General features: G+C 38.5%; 1 protein-coding gene across 2 annotated transcripts in view; it reads right to left on the bottom strand.

The window, feature by feature from the left end:
* The window catches only part of LOC5569974 (cartilage oligomeric matrix protein), a 34,745-nt gene extending 21,375 nt beyond the window's left edge, over nucleotides 1-13,370 (bottom strand). The window contains exon 1 of one of the 2 annotated variants that reach the window (XM_021844350.1): nucleotides 13,193-13,370. The gene's annotated coding sequence lies outside the window, so the exon portion shown is untranslated. Of the gene's footprint in view, nucleotides 1-12,889; nucleotides 13,022-13,192 lie in introns of those variants that run through there. The other variant, XM_021844351.1, reaches the window with a different exon arrangement.
* Nucleotides 13,371-17,139: the final 3,769 nt, after the last annotated feature.

Raw genomic sequence — 17,139 nt, forward strand, 5'->3', positions numbered from 1 at the left:
TTTACAAATAACCAAATAAGCAAACTTTGAATAAAACATTAATGGTATATTTCCTCTGATAATCACGGCAAATAAAAACCTGTTTAAATAGCCCAGAATTCCTTTGATTTTTTGGACTTAAACAATCAAAAGGGCGTAACTTCAAAACGGGCCCTACGATTTTTTGAAATTTTGCCCAGACATGCAGCATAGCTATAAAAAACGACTGGTGAGCACAGATTTGATGGAGATTTTTTTCTGATAATAACGGTCAGGGGAGCACCGTGGGTCCAATTTTGCGGATCATTCGGAAGGAACTGTAGTGGCTACTTAAGTCCATGCTAGGAACGAGCGTTTTAAAAATTGTAGGATCATCCTGACATTTTATGGGTCAAAACGTATTCACAGTTTCCCCTAATAATCTGATCTAATAACTCACCTGTGCGACACAATTTCATGATATTTAGATCACTATTTTGAGACCATAAACGTCCTTAACAATTTTGCTAAAACATAATCTTCAAAATACTATTGGGTTAATTCTACGAGTGGCGTGAGGTGACAATTGTCGGTGTCGTATAGCGAGGTGACAATTCTCGACTCGAGTGAAGTGACTCGGCGTGTAAATCAAATGAAGAGTCACTTCACTCGAGTCGAGAATTGTCACCTCGCTATACGACACCGACAATGGTCACCTCACGCCACTCGTAGAATAAGCACAACCATATGTATACGTTGAAATATTATTGCCCTAATATCAGGTTCGATAACACCCCAGTGCGACATCCTTCAGTCCGTATCCTTCAGAGCACCATTAGTAAATCCTAAACACCTACACCCTAAACGCAACCCTAAATTGAATTTCGGCTAGTTCTGACAACCATAAACGTCTGCTTATCTACTTCGCTGAGAGCATACTTTTCAAAGAACATCGTTGAAAGGTTTACATAATTTTATTTAACATACAAATTCAATCACTCTACCATGTGTGAGAATTCAAGATTATTCGCTCTGCTATTCGAAGGTATTGTACGGGAAACATTTTAAAAAAAAACACAGAAACATCTAAATAGTATTTCAAAGAATGAAGTCAAATTTACATGGTGATCCCAAGTGCCATCCACGCTTTTACTAAGCATGACATCCTCAAAAAGCTTCACAGAAACAGTTAAATAATTTTGGCCGATATCGGATCAAATTACTCCACTTCTTCTTCTTTCTTGGCATTACGTCCCCACTGGGACAGAGCCTGCTTCTCAGCTTAGTGTTCTTATAAGCACTTCCACAGTTATTAACTGAGAGCTTTCTTTGCCAAAGTTGCCATTTTCGCATTTCGAATTGAATAAGAAAATTATTTTCAGAAAAATCATGCAGAACGCATTATGCCCAAAATATAGTGTTAACTTTGAAAATGAATGTAACAACATCAAGTACATTTAGTATGCAAAATATAACACATTTCCGAGAACAGGCCTCATTTGTTAATGAAAGTCGGCTTCTCGTGGTGTCGCGTTACGCTGGAATGTGTTCTTTACCCATTATGTGCTGTTGAAGTGCTGATTGCACTCCACACATTCCTGCCTGAAAAACGGTGCAGTGTGTACCAAGTGAATGAAACTGATTCAGCCTTAGCTCACGAGCATCAACTCTTCCTTCAAGAAGGGAGCTATTAGTGTAACATATTATATTGTTTGACAAACTTCTTTCCAAATAGCCAGGCGTCAACTCTTCCCGTGAAGGTAATTGTGTGGTAAATGTCCAGTAAGGAAAGTGACAAGCAATTAAGAGATTAAGAGCAAGGACAGTTTTGTCCCAATTCACCAAAAGTGGAAACAACGAAATGTATGTAGATCTATGACTCACTGAATTTTACCCCCGTAGTTCCAGTACCCATAAACGGTAAGAGCAAGAAAATGCTTCTTGTTTAAGATGTATGTGTAGTGGCTCAAAGACAAAAAGAGCCTCGAGCGCTGCTGTGGGAGTCGTAGAGAACACACATGACATCGCCGTCAAGCACATCCTTTGGAGATGGCCCAATTTTAGTTGGATTGTTCACACTTCGGCTTTTTGTCACCACACAAGACATCCATACGCCAATATCGGTCAAACAACTGTTGTGTAAATCTATTTGAAATAATGAATACGACTACCTGAAAGCACTTTGTATCAGGTCGAATAGGGTGCCTATTCCGGGACAAAAAGCGCCGCCTGGAAGAAGCGGAATGTAAAGAAATGGAACAGCTGCATCGTTCACAAGAAACGCGAAAGTTCTACGAGAAGCTTAACGCATCCCGAAAAGGCTTCGTGCCGCGAGCCGAAATGTGTAGGGATAAGGACGGAAGCATCTTGACGGACGGACGTGAGGTGATTGAAAGGTGGAAGCAGCACTACGATGAACACCTGAATGGCACGGAGAACACAGGCGCCGACGGTCACGACAGCGGAGGAAGTGACTACGTCAGCACGGCGGATGAAGGAAACCAACCTGCCCCCACATTGAGGGAAGTTAAGGATGTCATCAACCAGCTCAAGAATAACAAGGCCGCTGGTAAGGATGGTATTGGAGCTGAACTCATCAAAATGGGCCCGGAGAGGTTGGCCGCCTGTCTGCACCGGCTGATTGCCAGAATCTGGGAAACGGAACAGCTGCCGGAGGAGTGGAAGCAAGGGGTCATATACCCCATCTACAAGAAGGGCGACAAACTGGAATGTGAAAACTATCGTGCGATCACTATCCTGAATGCCGCCTACAAAGTGCTATCCCAGATTATCTTCCGTCGTCTATCACCAATAACAAATGAGTTTGTGGGAAGTTATCAAGCTGGTTTCATCAACGGCCGCTCGACAACGGACCAAATCTTCACTGTACGGCAAATCCTTCAGAAATGCCGTGAATACCAAGTCCCAACGCATCACCTGTTCATCGATTTCAAGGCGGCTTATAGCATCGACCGCGAAGAGCTATGGAAAATCATGGACGAGTACAGTTTTCCCGGGAAGCTCACAAGACTAATAAGAGCAACGATGGACGGTGTGCAGAATAGCGTGAAGATTTCGGGCGAACATTCCAGTTCGTTCGAATCCCGCCGGGGACTTCGACAGGGTGATGGACTTTCGTGCCTGCTGTTCAACATCGCGCTAGAAGGTGTCATGCGAAGACCCGGGTTCAATAACCGAGGTACGATTTTCGCAATATCCAGCCAATTTGTTTGCTTCGCGGATGATATGGATATTGTCGGCAGAACATTTGAAACGGTGGCAGACCTGTACACCCGCCTGAAACGTGAAGCGACAAAAGTCGGCCTGGTGGTGAATGCGTCAAAAACAAAGTACATGCTGATAGGCGGAACCGAGCGTGACAGAGCCCGCCTGGGAAGCATTGTTACGATAGACGGGGATACTTTTGAGGTGGTTGATGATTTCGTCTACCTCGGATCCTTGTTAACGGCTGATAACAACGTTAGTCGTGAAATACGGAGACGCATCATCAGTGGAAGTCGCGCCTACAATGGGCTCCAGAAGAAGCTGCGGTCGAGAAAGATTCACCCCCGCACCAAATGTACCATGTACAAAACGCTTATAAGACCGGTGGTCCTCTATGGACATGAAGCATGGACTATGCTGGAAGAGGACCTGCAAGCACTTGGAGTGTTCGAACGAAGGGTGCTTAGGACGATCTTTGGCGGAGAGCAGGAGAACGGTGTGTGGCGGCGGAGAATGAACCACGAGCTCGCTAGACTCTACGGCGAACCCAGTATCCAGAAGGTTGCGAAAGCCGGAAGGGTGCGCTGGGCAGAGCATGTTGCAAGACTACCGGACAACAATCCTGCAAAGATGGTGTTCGCGTCGAATCCGGTTGGCACAAGAAGGCGGGGAGCACAGCGAGCGAGGTGGCTTGATCAGGTGCAACAAGATCTGGAGAACGTGGGCCAAAATCGAAGTTGGAGAGACACAGCCACGGACCGAGTAAATTGGCGTAACATCGTTAACGAGGTTTTATCAAATTAATTGATGTAACACCAACTAAATAAATAATAGGGTGCTTCTGTACATACCAACTATCAAAGCTAGATAGTCGTCGGCAAATCCATAAGTTGGAAAACCGCAATTATTGAGTTGCCTCAATAGCGTATCTGGTACGAGATTCCACAAAAGTGGTGATAAGATTTCCCTTGGGGCATCCGAAAATACCCAATTTTTGAATCGCAGGTCGACAACTCGTTTGAAATCATCATGTGGTAAATAAACCGAACTATAGACGTATTTCCCATTGATGTTACCAACAGAAACATCAATTGTGACAGCACATACATCTCTGATTTTTAACTCAGAAATGAGTGCAGCAACAATTGCTTTATTACGAGCACGCATGCACGAGAGTTCCCCATTTCATGTTTACTGGAAGTAGCAAAAACAAAAATTACGAGAGTAAGGTTTTTGAACTAGCGCCACTTGGACTGTACCATTTTGCATGAGTCTGCAAAGATTGATCGTTGCTGTTCTGTTATGCTGAAAATAGATCTGAGCTATCCTAACCGTAGTCACAGTGTAAAACGCATAATGCGAATCCATATAGGTGATAATTTAAACTAAATAACAACATATTCATAATCCCACCCTAGCCTCAGTGGTTCTTTTTACAACAATTCTAAGTTTTTTTTTCAATAAAATACTACAGACATTCTTAAAATGTGCTCAGAAATAGTTTACTGACTACATTTAACATTTATTTCTACACATTTTTTAACAACAAAATACAATGGTTCCTATTAACAGTTGACTGAAAAAAAATAACAATGGTCAAAGGTGTTGAATACAGGGATGTGTATCATCTGACTAGATACCGTGTGCCAAAAATTTGGTTTGATCTGATATTCTCAATTATGAAAGTATTAAAAATTATAATGGTGCCATAAAGTTCAATTAATGAGAAGATCTTCCGAGAAAAGACGCGTGATTGCTGAAATGAGATTTGTGATTGCGGCGGAGTTGGGAAAAGTCATTAGATTCAAACTACAGTAGCCAAGCGAAGCAAATCACTGTCATCAAATCCAGTGAAACTCATGCCTATTCACTATGGGCATTTTCCATATAGTCTGGCTTCCAAAAATATGTTTGCCAACTCATGTCATATTCCTGAGTTTTGTGATAAAAATTTGATGTTTTGTTTCCAAAACACAGGTTTTTGAGACAAACTTTCGAGTAGGACCTTTTAGCGAAATAATGAGTTTTGATACAAATGATGCATTAAGGCCAACTTTGCGATTTACGTTGCGAAAATCATAAAATATTAGAACTAACATAATAATGATCTTAGACAGAGACTCGACAACACGTATCTGAAAGTAGGGCCAAGTCGTACCAGTCTCTGATTGGTCCGCCGACCAGCGTTGTCGAAACGGATTATTGTATGGTTACATCAACTTCTTCTGTGCTTCTTTATTCTCTCTTCTTTTCAATTTTCAGCGATGTGCTTAAGATTTCTGCCAACATAAAGATTAGAAGAAGAAGAAGAGGAGGAGCCAGTTCACATTGGTCCACGGAACGAAATTAAGTGGAATAAATTAATAACTTGAAAAATATAAGAGATAGGGTTTTGGTGTCTTCTGAACATTTGTTTGTCTGGTCAAGGCGCGTTATATGCAAAAGTGTCCTAAGCGCCAAATTTCATAGCTTTCAAAATTCGCTCTCAAACTTTTTTATTTCAAAATATAGCGCAACAAAATGTTCTACAATATTGAAGATTATAGAAAATATGAAAACTTTGTAGAACATCATTTTTTTCTATATCTGATAGTTTTAGAGATATAGGTAACTTTAGTACTTTATGGTCAAAAATCGGTTTTTCCCCAATACTAACGAAAATATCAATTTTTCAGGCCTACTATGTTCTGAAGAGTTTTAGATATGAGTAAAATACACATTTTCTCTGAAGACGTCATACCTCTAAAATTTTCATATGAAAAGATATAAGCGTTTTTGTAGTTTTTTCACCCACTTTTCCAAGCGTAACATTTCAAAATGGCGCAAGTGAAATCAAAAACTTTTCCCGTTACTTGAATAAGCATATCTTAAAGTGCATTTTAAGAAAATTTGGTGATAGGTTTTTTTGATTTTCTCTAATGAATGTGTTTTGAATTATCCCTTAATTTTACTTAGAAAACATTTTTTTTTTCGACGTCTGGAGATACTTATGCAATTACAGTCGAATATTTTATTATATATTCATAAAAAATGAATGATTTTTAGCGTGAACAAGAATATTGTAGATGTTTATCATGCCAATTTTTTATAAATATCGGTAATAATTTAACTTTACAAAAAAGTTCGGCCTTTTAATTACCTTGACTTTTCATTAAAGAATTCTGTTTACACTAAGTTTCATGGTAACGCCACAAATGCGGTCCAAATTATACATATTGCATATGCACGCTCCTTCAAAGTGTGATAGCATAAGGGTCATCCAAAAATGACGTCCATCAATTGCGGTATTGAAAAAAGTGTGTCAGAGGAGGGAGGGTGGTCCGGAAATCCCGAAAAACGATGGACGTCATATTTAAATCGTCCCATACCGTGTGTGTCATCTAACCCTTATGGTGTATTCGGTGCATCTGATGCGGACGTGTAAATTAATGATCTGATGCGGACGTGTAATTTTATCATTTGTATATAAAATTAAAAATTTAATAAATAATTTGTACATTCACGATCATTTATCAATAAATTACTGATTCGATTTTGGCTGAATGGTGTAAAAATTGTATATATGAGAAAATACATTGCTATTTTGATCCTGTCCCACTTCTCTAATACATATGAGTGGAACTATAAATAAAATTGCTTCTTTTAATGTCGGTTAAATACAGTTTATACAATAAACGACATTATCCCGCACTTAAATTCGCAAACATGCACTTCAACCACACTTATGATGTCACGTTTTATAAATTATTTATTAGTAATGAAAAGTGAGTTTTGAAAATTTCATTGCACTTTTTGATCATATAAGCTCAAAAATATTCAAACTCTATCATTATTTGCTTGTAACGGTCATATTAGAAAGAAATATTGAAAATGATAATAAATATTCGAACTGTTCAGTGGAATACCTATAAATAGATAGAAAACCAAATTTAGTACTGCTCCATTTAATTCGACTAGTCGAGTCTAGTACACGACACTGAAGACGGCAGTTGAGGTCAAAATATGTGTATCTGTCAAAGGATACAAACGCTAGTGGAATACTATAGTACAATACCATTTAACTCAATTTGGTTTTTTATCTACTTATTAAAAATGAGTTCAAAGCTACAAAAAATATATATGTATGCCCCGCTTAAGGTGATTATAAAACGAAACCAAACTTCGAATTTTCAAGAGCACAAGACAGGAGAATCTGACAACAGTTCGCGTTGAAAATCAATCAAATTACTTCCTTGCTGATGGTGACCAGCAATGGGATACATTTTCAACGTGGAGCGCTGTTTGGCTCTCAACTCTTGTGCTCTTGAAAATTTGAGGTGTGGCTTCGTTCTATAATCACCTTAAATGAGGGATTAGTAAAGGTTATATTTAAACGTAAAATTAATAAGAAATTAAATAAGTAATTTTTAATATGTTTGAGATTTTGATCAAAGGTTTATTTTCCAATGTTCTATTCATACGGAGGCCGAGTGTATGTAATTGACATAAATAAGTATTGTCTAGTTCAAAAAAACACTTATACAAACTTAAAAAGGGAATGTAACTGCATTTGCATTGTCCAATCTAGTGAAAGCTTCAGCTTATATTGGCAGGACTTCATTTAAATTTGTCGATTTTTCCTTCCATTGACGATATTTTATGGCAAAGAACGAATATTTCTGTAACTATTAACGATATGAATAAAAATAGGCATGATAAACATCTACAAACTTCTTGTTCATGCTAAGAATGATTCAGTATTTATGAATGTATTACAAAATATTCGACTGTAATTGAATAAGAATCTCAAGAAGTTGAAAAAATCTGTTTTCTAAGTAAAATTAAGGGATAATTCAAAACACATTTATTAGAGAAAATTAAAAAAACCTATCACCAAATTTTCTTAAAATGCACTTTAAGATATGCTTATTCAAGTAACGGGAAAAGTTTTTGATTTCACTTGCGCCATTTTGAAATGTTACGCTTGGAAAAGTGGGTGAAAAAACTACAAAAACGCTTATATCTTTTCATATGAAAATTTTAGAGGTATGACGTCTTCAGAGAAAATGTGTATTTTGCTCATATCTAAAACTCTTCAGAACATAGTAGGCCTGATATTTTCGTTAGTATTAAGGAAAAACCGATTTTTGACCATAAAGTTCTAAAGTTACCTATATCTCTAAAACTATCAGATACAGAAAAAAATGATGTTCTACAAAGTTTTCATATTTTCTATAATCTTCAATATTGTAGAATATTTTGTTGCGTTATCTTTTGAAATAAAAAAGTTTGAGAGCGAATTTCGAAAGCTATGAAATTTGGCGCTTAGGACACTTTTGCATATAACGCGCCTTGACCAGACAAACAAATGTTCAGAAGACACCAAAACCCTATCTCTTATATTTTTCAAGTTATTAATTTATTCCACTTAATTTCGTTCCGTGGACCAATGTGCAGTGGTCACATCTCGTCTCAGGTAATGATGTTATGAACTATTTTGCGATAATTAATTATTAAAGGGATTTGATAAATATAGCATAGCATAGACTGACTGTACATGTCAATGGTTGTTACTCCGTGATTGATCGGAACTGGTAAGAATTGCACTGGGATCCAAATGAATAAGAGATGGGAGTTTCCGCTTACTCTCGAAGTGCAATTTTAGCAGATCTAATATTATTGATCAATAATGGCGCCGGCCAAGTCCTTACAGTCAGTTGGGATGGGGATGGAATGTTAGGGTGTAATGATTGTTGCTTCTAGAGACCGAGAATACCTCTGCATCTCCACAATCACCACGGGAAGGGTGTTTATTAGTGAGGGAGGAAAAGATCTGGGAGTCACCTCTGGTCGGTGATGCGATCCATGGACAAGGGGAGAATATACGACTTATATTTAAAGCTAGTTTTGTATATTCGTCTCGAGAAGTTTTTGATAAAAAATACGTCAACATCCACAATGTCGAACAATTCAAAAGACTAGTTTATCAATGACGAAAACTGAAAATTACATGCATATATTTTAAATTATATGAAACAGGAATAATACCGACATTTGTAGTGACGAACCATACATAGTTTGTTTGAAAATTACATATGATTATTACTGTGCATTTTGTCTCGATATGGTAGAAGTTTTAAAAAATACGTCAACATTCACAATGTCGAACAATTCAAAAGATAATTTTTAATAATGTCAAAAAGAGAAAAATATGTGTATATTGAAATTGTATAAGAAAAAAGCATAATGCCGACACTTATAGTGACGAACCATACAAAGTTTGTTACGCTTTCAAGAAAAAATGTGTTATCATAAGCATGAAACGAACTCACCAGTTGGTAATCCATACTCGACTGAACACAAAACTGACACTGACAGCAAAACTTCTTGGCGTCTCGAAAACAAACCGTCTTGCTTGGGCCTTCCCAAACACCTACCCAGCAAGACGCTCCAAAACAGGAAAAAGAAAAAAAGAAGATCGGCGACGAAACCACGCGCGAAACCGTGAGCAAAATCTATCGGACGACGCAAAACCGAACTGTCCTGCTTGGGCTTCACGAAGCACTACCCAGCAAGACGCTCCAAAACCGGAAAAAAAATCTCCGGCGACGAAAACACGCGCGAAACCGTGAGCAAAATCTATTGGACGACGCAAAACCGAACTGTCCTGCTTGGGCTTCGCGAAGCACTACCCAGCAAGACCCTCCAAAACTGGAAAGAAAAAAAATCTACGGCGACGAAAACACGCGCGAACCCGGGAGCAAAATCTATCGGACGACGCAAAACCGAACTGTCCTGCTTGGGCTTCGTGAAGCACTACCCAGCAAGACGCTCCAAAACAGGAAAAAAAAATTCTCCGGCGACGAAAACACGCGCGAAACCGTGAGCAAAATCTATCGGACGACGCCACATTAAAGGGATTTGATAAATATATTAAAAAAAATCAAAAAGGCCCAAAGGAAAAAGGTGCGAATATGTGTAGCTACATTCTTTACGATCCTTTAGTTCACATACCTACATAAATACTCTTGTTGTTGTTTTGTTAGCCTGTGAGGAAAAAAATATGGGATGTGTAAAGTTTCGGCAAAAATTGAATATCGTAATCGAATTTTTTTTTACAGTGTAGTCCTCACATTTATTCGAAATAAAATATGAATTTGTATTTCATTTTTTTTCTTAGACAACTTTTTGAGCAAGCTTTCGAACTGTGCATGAAAATCTACGATTAATACGATTATGCAGTATATTTCATTCAAAGTATACCTTGCGTGTGCACTGAATTCTTTGTTTTATGTACTTAAAAAATATATATATATTTAACATATCAGTGGAACTACAAAAGATCTTGTTTTTTTTTTATTCAGGAATACTTGTATAGTAGTGTTTATCTTGGAATGATGCACAAAAACATCTATCAGAATAAATCATTTCTACTATTACAGTAAACTCTCTATAACTCAATATTGAAGCGATAATCGAGTTTAAAATATTCTAATATAGAACACAAAACCAGTGCAGCTGTGATCCAAGGGACCATAGAGGTAGCCATTAAAAGCAACTTTTACTATGGTTCTCTAACTCGATATTGAGTGTTGACTATATATAGACAATGGGTTAATATTGGCTATCGCTGCTATAGGCAAAATGACTTGAACATTGCTAAGGGCAACCCAAAATTACTGTGGGAAAATGCTCTATTCTCCTTTGAACATCCCCCATTTACAGCCCACGCTATATCTGAACCAGCAGATTATAAAAATTGAATATAGGTACATCGGATTTTTTCTCGTTAGATAACAGTATTCGGTCCATATTTTCACAATCGGAAGGTTTTAAAATATTCTATCGGTGAATTTTGCATGAGCAGAAAATCGTCACAAAACCCGATCTCCATATATTTTGATATAAAAACTAACTAAAAGTGGAAAAAATCAAAATTTTATCGATAGAATATTTTGAAACCTTCGGATTGTGAAAATATGGACCGAATACTGATTTCTAACGAGAAAAAATCCGATGTAGGGTAACGGTCGTATTTTGGACCCCCTAAGGAAGTGATTTTAGTTTTTTGTCCCAATTAATTAATTGCACAGCGAGAAAAAATCCGATGTATATTCAATTTTTATAATCTGCTGGTTCAGACGTAGAGTGCGCCTCGATTCATATAATCTGCAGATTTTTATAATCTTCTGGTTAAAATACAGCGTGCAGCCTGTGATGACACAACTGATTTAGACAATTCATGCACCCAACATATTTGATTGATTTTCGCGCTTTCAAACTACTGTAGTGGGGAGAGCCACCATTCCCAGTCCTGGATTGCGGTTAGGGGAGCCCAGCTAGCCGTAGCGGTAAATGCGCAGCTATTTAGCAAGATCAAGCTGAGGGTCGTGGGTTCGAGTTGAGAATCTTCTCGTAAAACGAACTCCCAGGGCATAGAGTATCTTCGTACCTAACACGATTTACACATGAAAAAAATGAACAATTGGTTAAGAAAGCTCTCAGTTAATAACTGTGGAAGTGCTCATATCAACAATAAGCTGAGAAGAATGCTCTGTCCCAGTTGGAAAAGAAAGTTTATTTAGCAATGCTCTATTAACTTTTTTGGGTTTAGTCTAAGACTCTAAGAAAATAAAATTCAAATTTATCTGTTTTCAGTTTTCGTTTAAAAAACTATTTGTAATTATTTTTCTCATTTAGGTACGATAAAAAAAAGTTAAACAATATGAGATTGATTATAATTTGTAGATCGTTAGCCGAATGGTTATCGTCCACGGCTGCTGAAGGTTCCCGGTCGGTTCAAGATCTTTTCGTAAATTTTCTTGACTTCGCTGGGCATAGTGTATCATCGTACTTGCCACACGATATGCGAATGCGAAAATGGCAACTTTGACAAAAAAAACTCTTAGTTAATAATAATTGTGGAAGTGCTCTGCTAAGCGGAGAAGCAAGCTTTGTCCCAGTGAGGACGTAATGCCAAGAAAAAGAATATACATGTTAAATTGAAAACTTTACAAAACTTGAAGAAAAAATATGTTTGATATGAGTTGATGCAATAATGTGAGATTTGAGCACTTCATGCCTCTCTTCGGCGCAAATAAAGTCTGATCGTATGATTTTGAATCGGAAATATATTGGGGTCCCAAACAAACGATCGAAGTTTCCCTGTAACATATCAAAAGGTTCGCTCCTGACAAAGCAAAACATTTAAAAAAGATTTTCATCCCAACTATTCACGGAAACCTCTTGGATCGTTATGCTTTCCGGACGATCGACAAATTTACCGCGGCGCGGCATAATTTTATAATTTTGTCAGACGACGCCGTATATCACAATGGATAACCCTGAACATGTTTTTAAGCACTAAGCGCCCGACGATACATAAAACTCGAAAAGAAACTCCAGTTTTATCTCTGTATATTTCCCACATACTGAACCAAATAAAAGAAACCCACCGTTGGTATCACAATATTGAAGAAAGAAGTCGTACAGGTACGAAACGCGTGGGCGCTTAGTTATTTATGTGGGTATTAAAGAATCACGTTGAAAACGGTTTTGATTTTGTTCTCCTTATCCCTCTACTCTTAGGGCTTAGCGCGTATGCAGCCGTTTGAACATCTGAAACTTTTTACGTGTTATACTCACAGACTTTATGGTATTTTCAAATGAAAGCTTCGGTTTTGTAAAAAGACACTGTTTAATAATCCAATTATTACCATATACATACCAAAAACACAATAGTTTAGTTACAACAGTACTGTTGTCATATAGCACTGGCAGATGTTACTCTAGTTCACACCGTTCATGTCACTCACATAAACATATTACCGGAGCAAATAGCCTAAGTAGCTTAATGCTAGAAATGCGCGCATTTATGATCAGGATAACGTTTTATTAATTTCCTATAAGCATAATGTAGAATACTCTATATATACTCCAGTTTTCCAATCCAAAATTGATTTATTTTCAACTATAGTTTACTTCTTCTGCATGCTTTTTGATTACACATATAATATTTCTCGTCACTTACTTTCAACACTTGACAATCGAACTATGCCCTCTCAACTTTCCACCAACAACGTTGAATAGGTATCAAATATTCGGTTTCGCAACTTTTAAATTTGTTCAAACTTCCGTTCGAGCAGCATGAATCAATTAGACCTGACTTAACGCTTTGAAACACAACGGCGCACTGAAATCTCATTCATTTTTTCTCATCTCTTTTCATCTTGGCTTCATCCGTGGGTTGCGTCCATATAAAAGAACGTGTCGCGCGGTCGGAAATGTGTGGTTGTGCCTTAGTTTGAATTTTTACGATAGGCTAAGACAGCAGCATATCGATATTGGTTGATGTGCATAATTTTGCTAATATCTATAATAGTTGACATGGAACACATCAGTTTCTACTTATTCGAATATGTTAAATTTGAATGAAACAACCTGAATCATTTAGGTTTAGCAAAAGAACTTCCATAGTAGGTAATCATAATAATTATTATTTAGAAGGATCTTCCAAATTAAGCAAGATGATTTTAAATATTAAAAAAAAAACTAGATTCAATAAGGAGATATTGATAGATTTGGCTTCTTATTTTTTCTTCATTAGCATAATTTTTAACATAACATTCATTTCATATACCTAGGTGTTATTTGTTTGGAAATACTATGATCCTTATGTGATATAACTGAAGGAAGCTATTTCAACATTTAAACATGTTACATTCCATTTTTGCAGCAGTTTAATATTTTTACAGCGGGTGGAAATCACCTGCTTGTAGGCCAAAAAATATTCTATATATACTTAACATAGCTTACTAACTAATAAAACATAGGGTAAGTCGTCAAATATTGAACTGCCCATGTTTTTCTTTTGATGTGATTAACCTTACGACTTACCGTGAGAATAGAAAATTGCAACGATTTTTGTCTCAAATTTTTGGTTTGACACTGGCTCTTATGTTCATTGCAATTTCCTCATATTCTTCTGCATTAGGTCCTCACTGCGACAGAGCCTGCTTCTCAGCTCCTTATCCAAAGTAGCTATTTTCGCAATCGTATATAGGGTAAAAGCACCGGTTTTAGCTAGCCTAAGAGAGAATGTCAATAAAAAATATGTGGGATGCCGTATTTATACTACAAATATGTCAAAGGCAAGCTTCCAATCAACTGAGGCAAACCCATGTTTTTGCTTTGAAAATCTCGTTGGTCAATATAGGCCACCAGAACCAGTTTTGGCCAGAGATTTAAATTCGGTTCCTAAATTGGCCAATCACATTGATTTCTTATGAGAGTGGCCTAAATTGGAGTATGGGAGTTAAAATTATAAGGAAAATGAATTGCTTTCCTTATGTTTTGAATCCATTTGGACGTGTAAATGATTATAGCTTACTTACTTTACTTTTGCTGGCTCTACGTCCTTCAAGACATGACCTGCGCCACAATGTTACGCCAACTAACTCGGTCCATGGCTGCTATCCTCCAATTTCTTGATCGCCCCAACATTCCAAAATCCTGCTCCACTTGGTCAAACCACCTAGCTCGTTGCGCTCCCCTTCGTCTTGTACCGGCCGGATTTGAGGTGAACACCATTTTTGCGGGATTATTGTCCGGCATTCTCACAACGTGTCCCGCCCATCGTACCCTTCCAGCTTTGGTGACTTTCTGGATACTGGGTTCATCGTAGAGTTGCGCAAGCTCGTGGTTCATTCTTCTCCTTCATACGCCGTTCTCACATACTCCGCCGAAGATCGTCCTAAGCACACGTCGTTCAAAAACTCCTAGCGCTTGCAGGTTCTCTTCGAGCATTGTCCACGTTTCATGCCCGTAGAGGACTACCGGTCTTATCAGCGTCTTGTACATGGTACACTTAGTACGGAAGTGAAGTTTAGAAGACCGCAAGGTCTTGTGGAGTCCGTAGTAAGCACGACTTCCGGAAATGATACGTCTTCGAATTTCCTTGCTGCAGTTGTTATCCGACGTTATCAATGATCCGAGGTAGACAAATTCGTCCACCACCTCGAACTTATCCCCGTCGATCATCACGCGTCTGCCAATGCGAGCTCTATCGCGCTCGGTTCCTCCAGCCAGCAGATATTTCGTCTTCGACGTATTTACCTTCAATCCAACCCGATCTGCTTCACGTTTCAGCCTGGTATACTGTTCAGAAACCACCTGGAACGTTCTTCCGAAAATGTCCACGTCGTCAGCAAAGCAGATGAACTGGCTGGATTTATTGAAGATCGTGCCCCGCATGTTGAAGCCCGCCCGTTTCATAACACCTTCTAGCGCAATATTGAATAGGAGGCAGGAAAGACCATTGCCTTGTCGAAGCCCTTTGCGTGTTTCAAACGGGTCCGATAATGCACCCGATATCTTCGCACAGCACTGTACACTACCTATCCATCGTTGCTTTGATCAGTCTACTCAGTTTCCATGGAAAATCATTCTCGTCCATAATCTTCCATAGCTCTTCGCGGTCGATGGTATCATAGGCCGCTTTGAAATCGATGAATAGGTGGTGCGTAGGGACTTGATATTCGCGACACTTTTGGAGGATCTGCCGCAACATAAAGATTTGTTCTGTCGTCGATCGCCCGTCCACAAAACCGGCTTGATAACTTCCCTCAAATCTGCTTGCCAGTGGCGATAGACGGCGGAAGATGATCTGGGAATGCTCTTTATGGGCTGCGTTAAGAATGGTGATCGCTCTATAATGTGAATGAGATCTACTGAACACAAAAGGTTTCATGTTTATTGGCTACGTAAACCGGTGTATAATCCACTACGGCTACAACTGGCGTATGGCCAAAACCGGTGCTTCTACCCTACTGCTTCGCGACTAAAAATGGGTGAACCATCGTGCGAAGTTTGAGTTTTGACCATCTTTGCTGCGTCGCGCATCTTTTCACTATGGTGCGCATCTATGCTCTCCGCCATGTGCATTATACGCACTATTGAGAATTGAGTTGCGACGTGGCGAAGTTGGTCAAAAATCGAATTTTGCACGTTGGTTAACCCATTTTTCAACGCGAAACAGTATATCGTGTGTCAAGTGATTGTGCGATATTTGCCAGAAAACCATTCGCCAGAATGTACTTTTCGCCAGAAAACCATTCCCCAGAATGGGTTAGCCTCTAGATTTTTTAATTTTTTTTAGAAAAATAAAGTTTGCAGTTGTAGGAGGAATAGTCAAGTCTGAGCGTTAACAAATTTGCGAGATTATGGTCTCTCGGAGACTATCTCCAGTTGGCTTAGTAAGCAAGCTTCGAATATCAGTTTTGGGTAGTGTAGTTCTAGAATTATAATTCTTGGACTAGGTGCAAATGACTTCCATGGGGTTAAAAAAAATCGACTTCTCGGACATTCAATGCTAAACATCTACCTTTGTATTTTTATCAATATGAATTGAACAGACAGTGGAGGGAGCGTAGAACTAGAAGGAAAAAAGTACACAATAGAATAGCAATTTCCTTCATTAAAAGCTGCTCCACTATGTATGAGAGATACTGTTTACTGATGTAAAGATGTGATATTCAGCATGACGGATAAAAAATGTTTTTAATATAAGTTGTACAGGGAAATATGAAAAAATGGGGCCCAGATAGCCGTAGCGGTAAACGCGCAGCTATTCAGCATTGAACAAGCTGAGGGTCGTGGGTTCGAATCCCACCGATCGAGGATCTTTTCGGGTTGGAAATTTTCTCGACTTCCCAGGGCATAAGAGTATCTTCGTACCTGCCACACGATGTCCACGTGCAAAAATGGTCATTGGCATAGTAAGCTCTCAGTGAATAACTATGGAAGTGCTCATAAGAACACTAAGCTGAGAAGCAGGCTCTGTCCCAGTGGGGACGTAACGCCAGAAAGAAGAAGAAGAAGAAGGGAAATATGGTTTGGAAGACTTCACAATAGATTCTCCCTTCATTTCATCATGAACTGTTCTTTGAAATTTTGTTGCTTCTCAAGGACTAGATCATG

Source organism: Aedes aegypti, chromosome 2, assembly GCF_002204515.2.
Source record: "Aedes aegypti strain LVP_AGWG chromosome 2, AaegL5.0 Primary Assembly, whole genome shotgun sequence".
Taxonomy (NCBI): domain Eukaryota; kingdom Metazoa; phylum Arthropoda; class Insecta; order Diptera; family Culicidae; genus Aedes; species Aedes aegypti.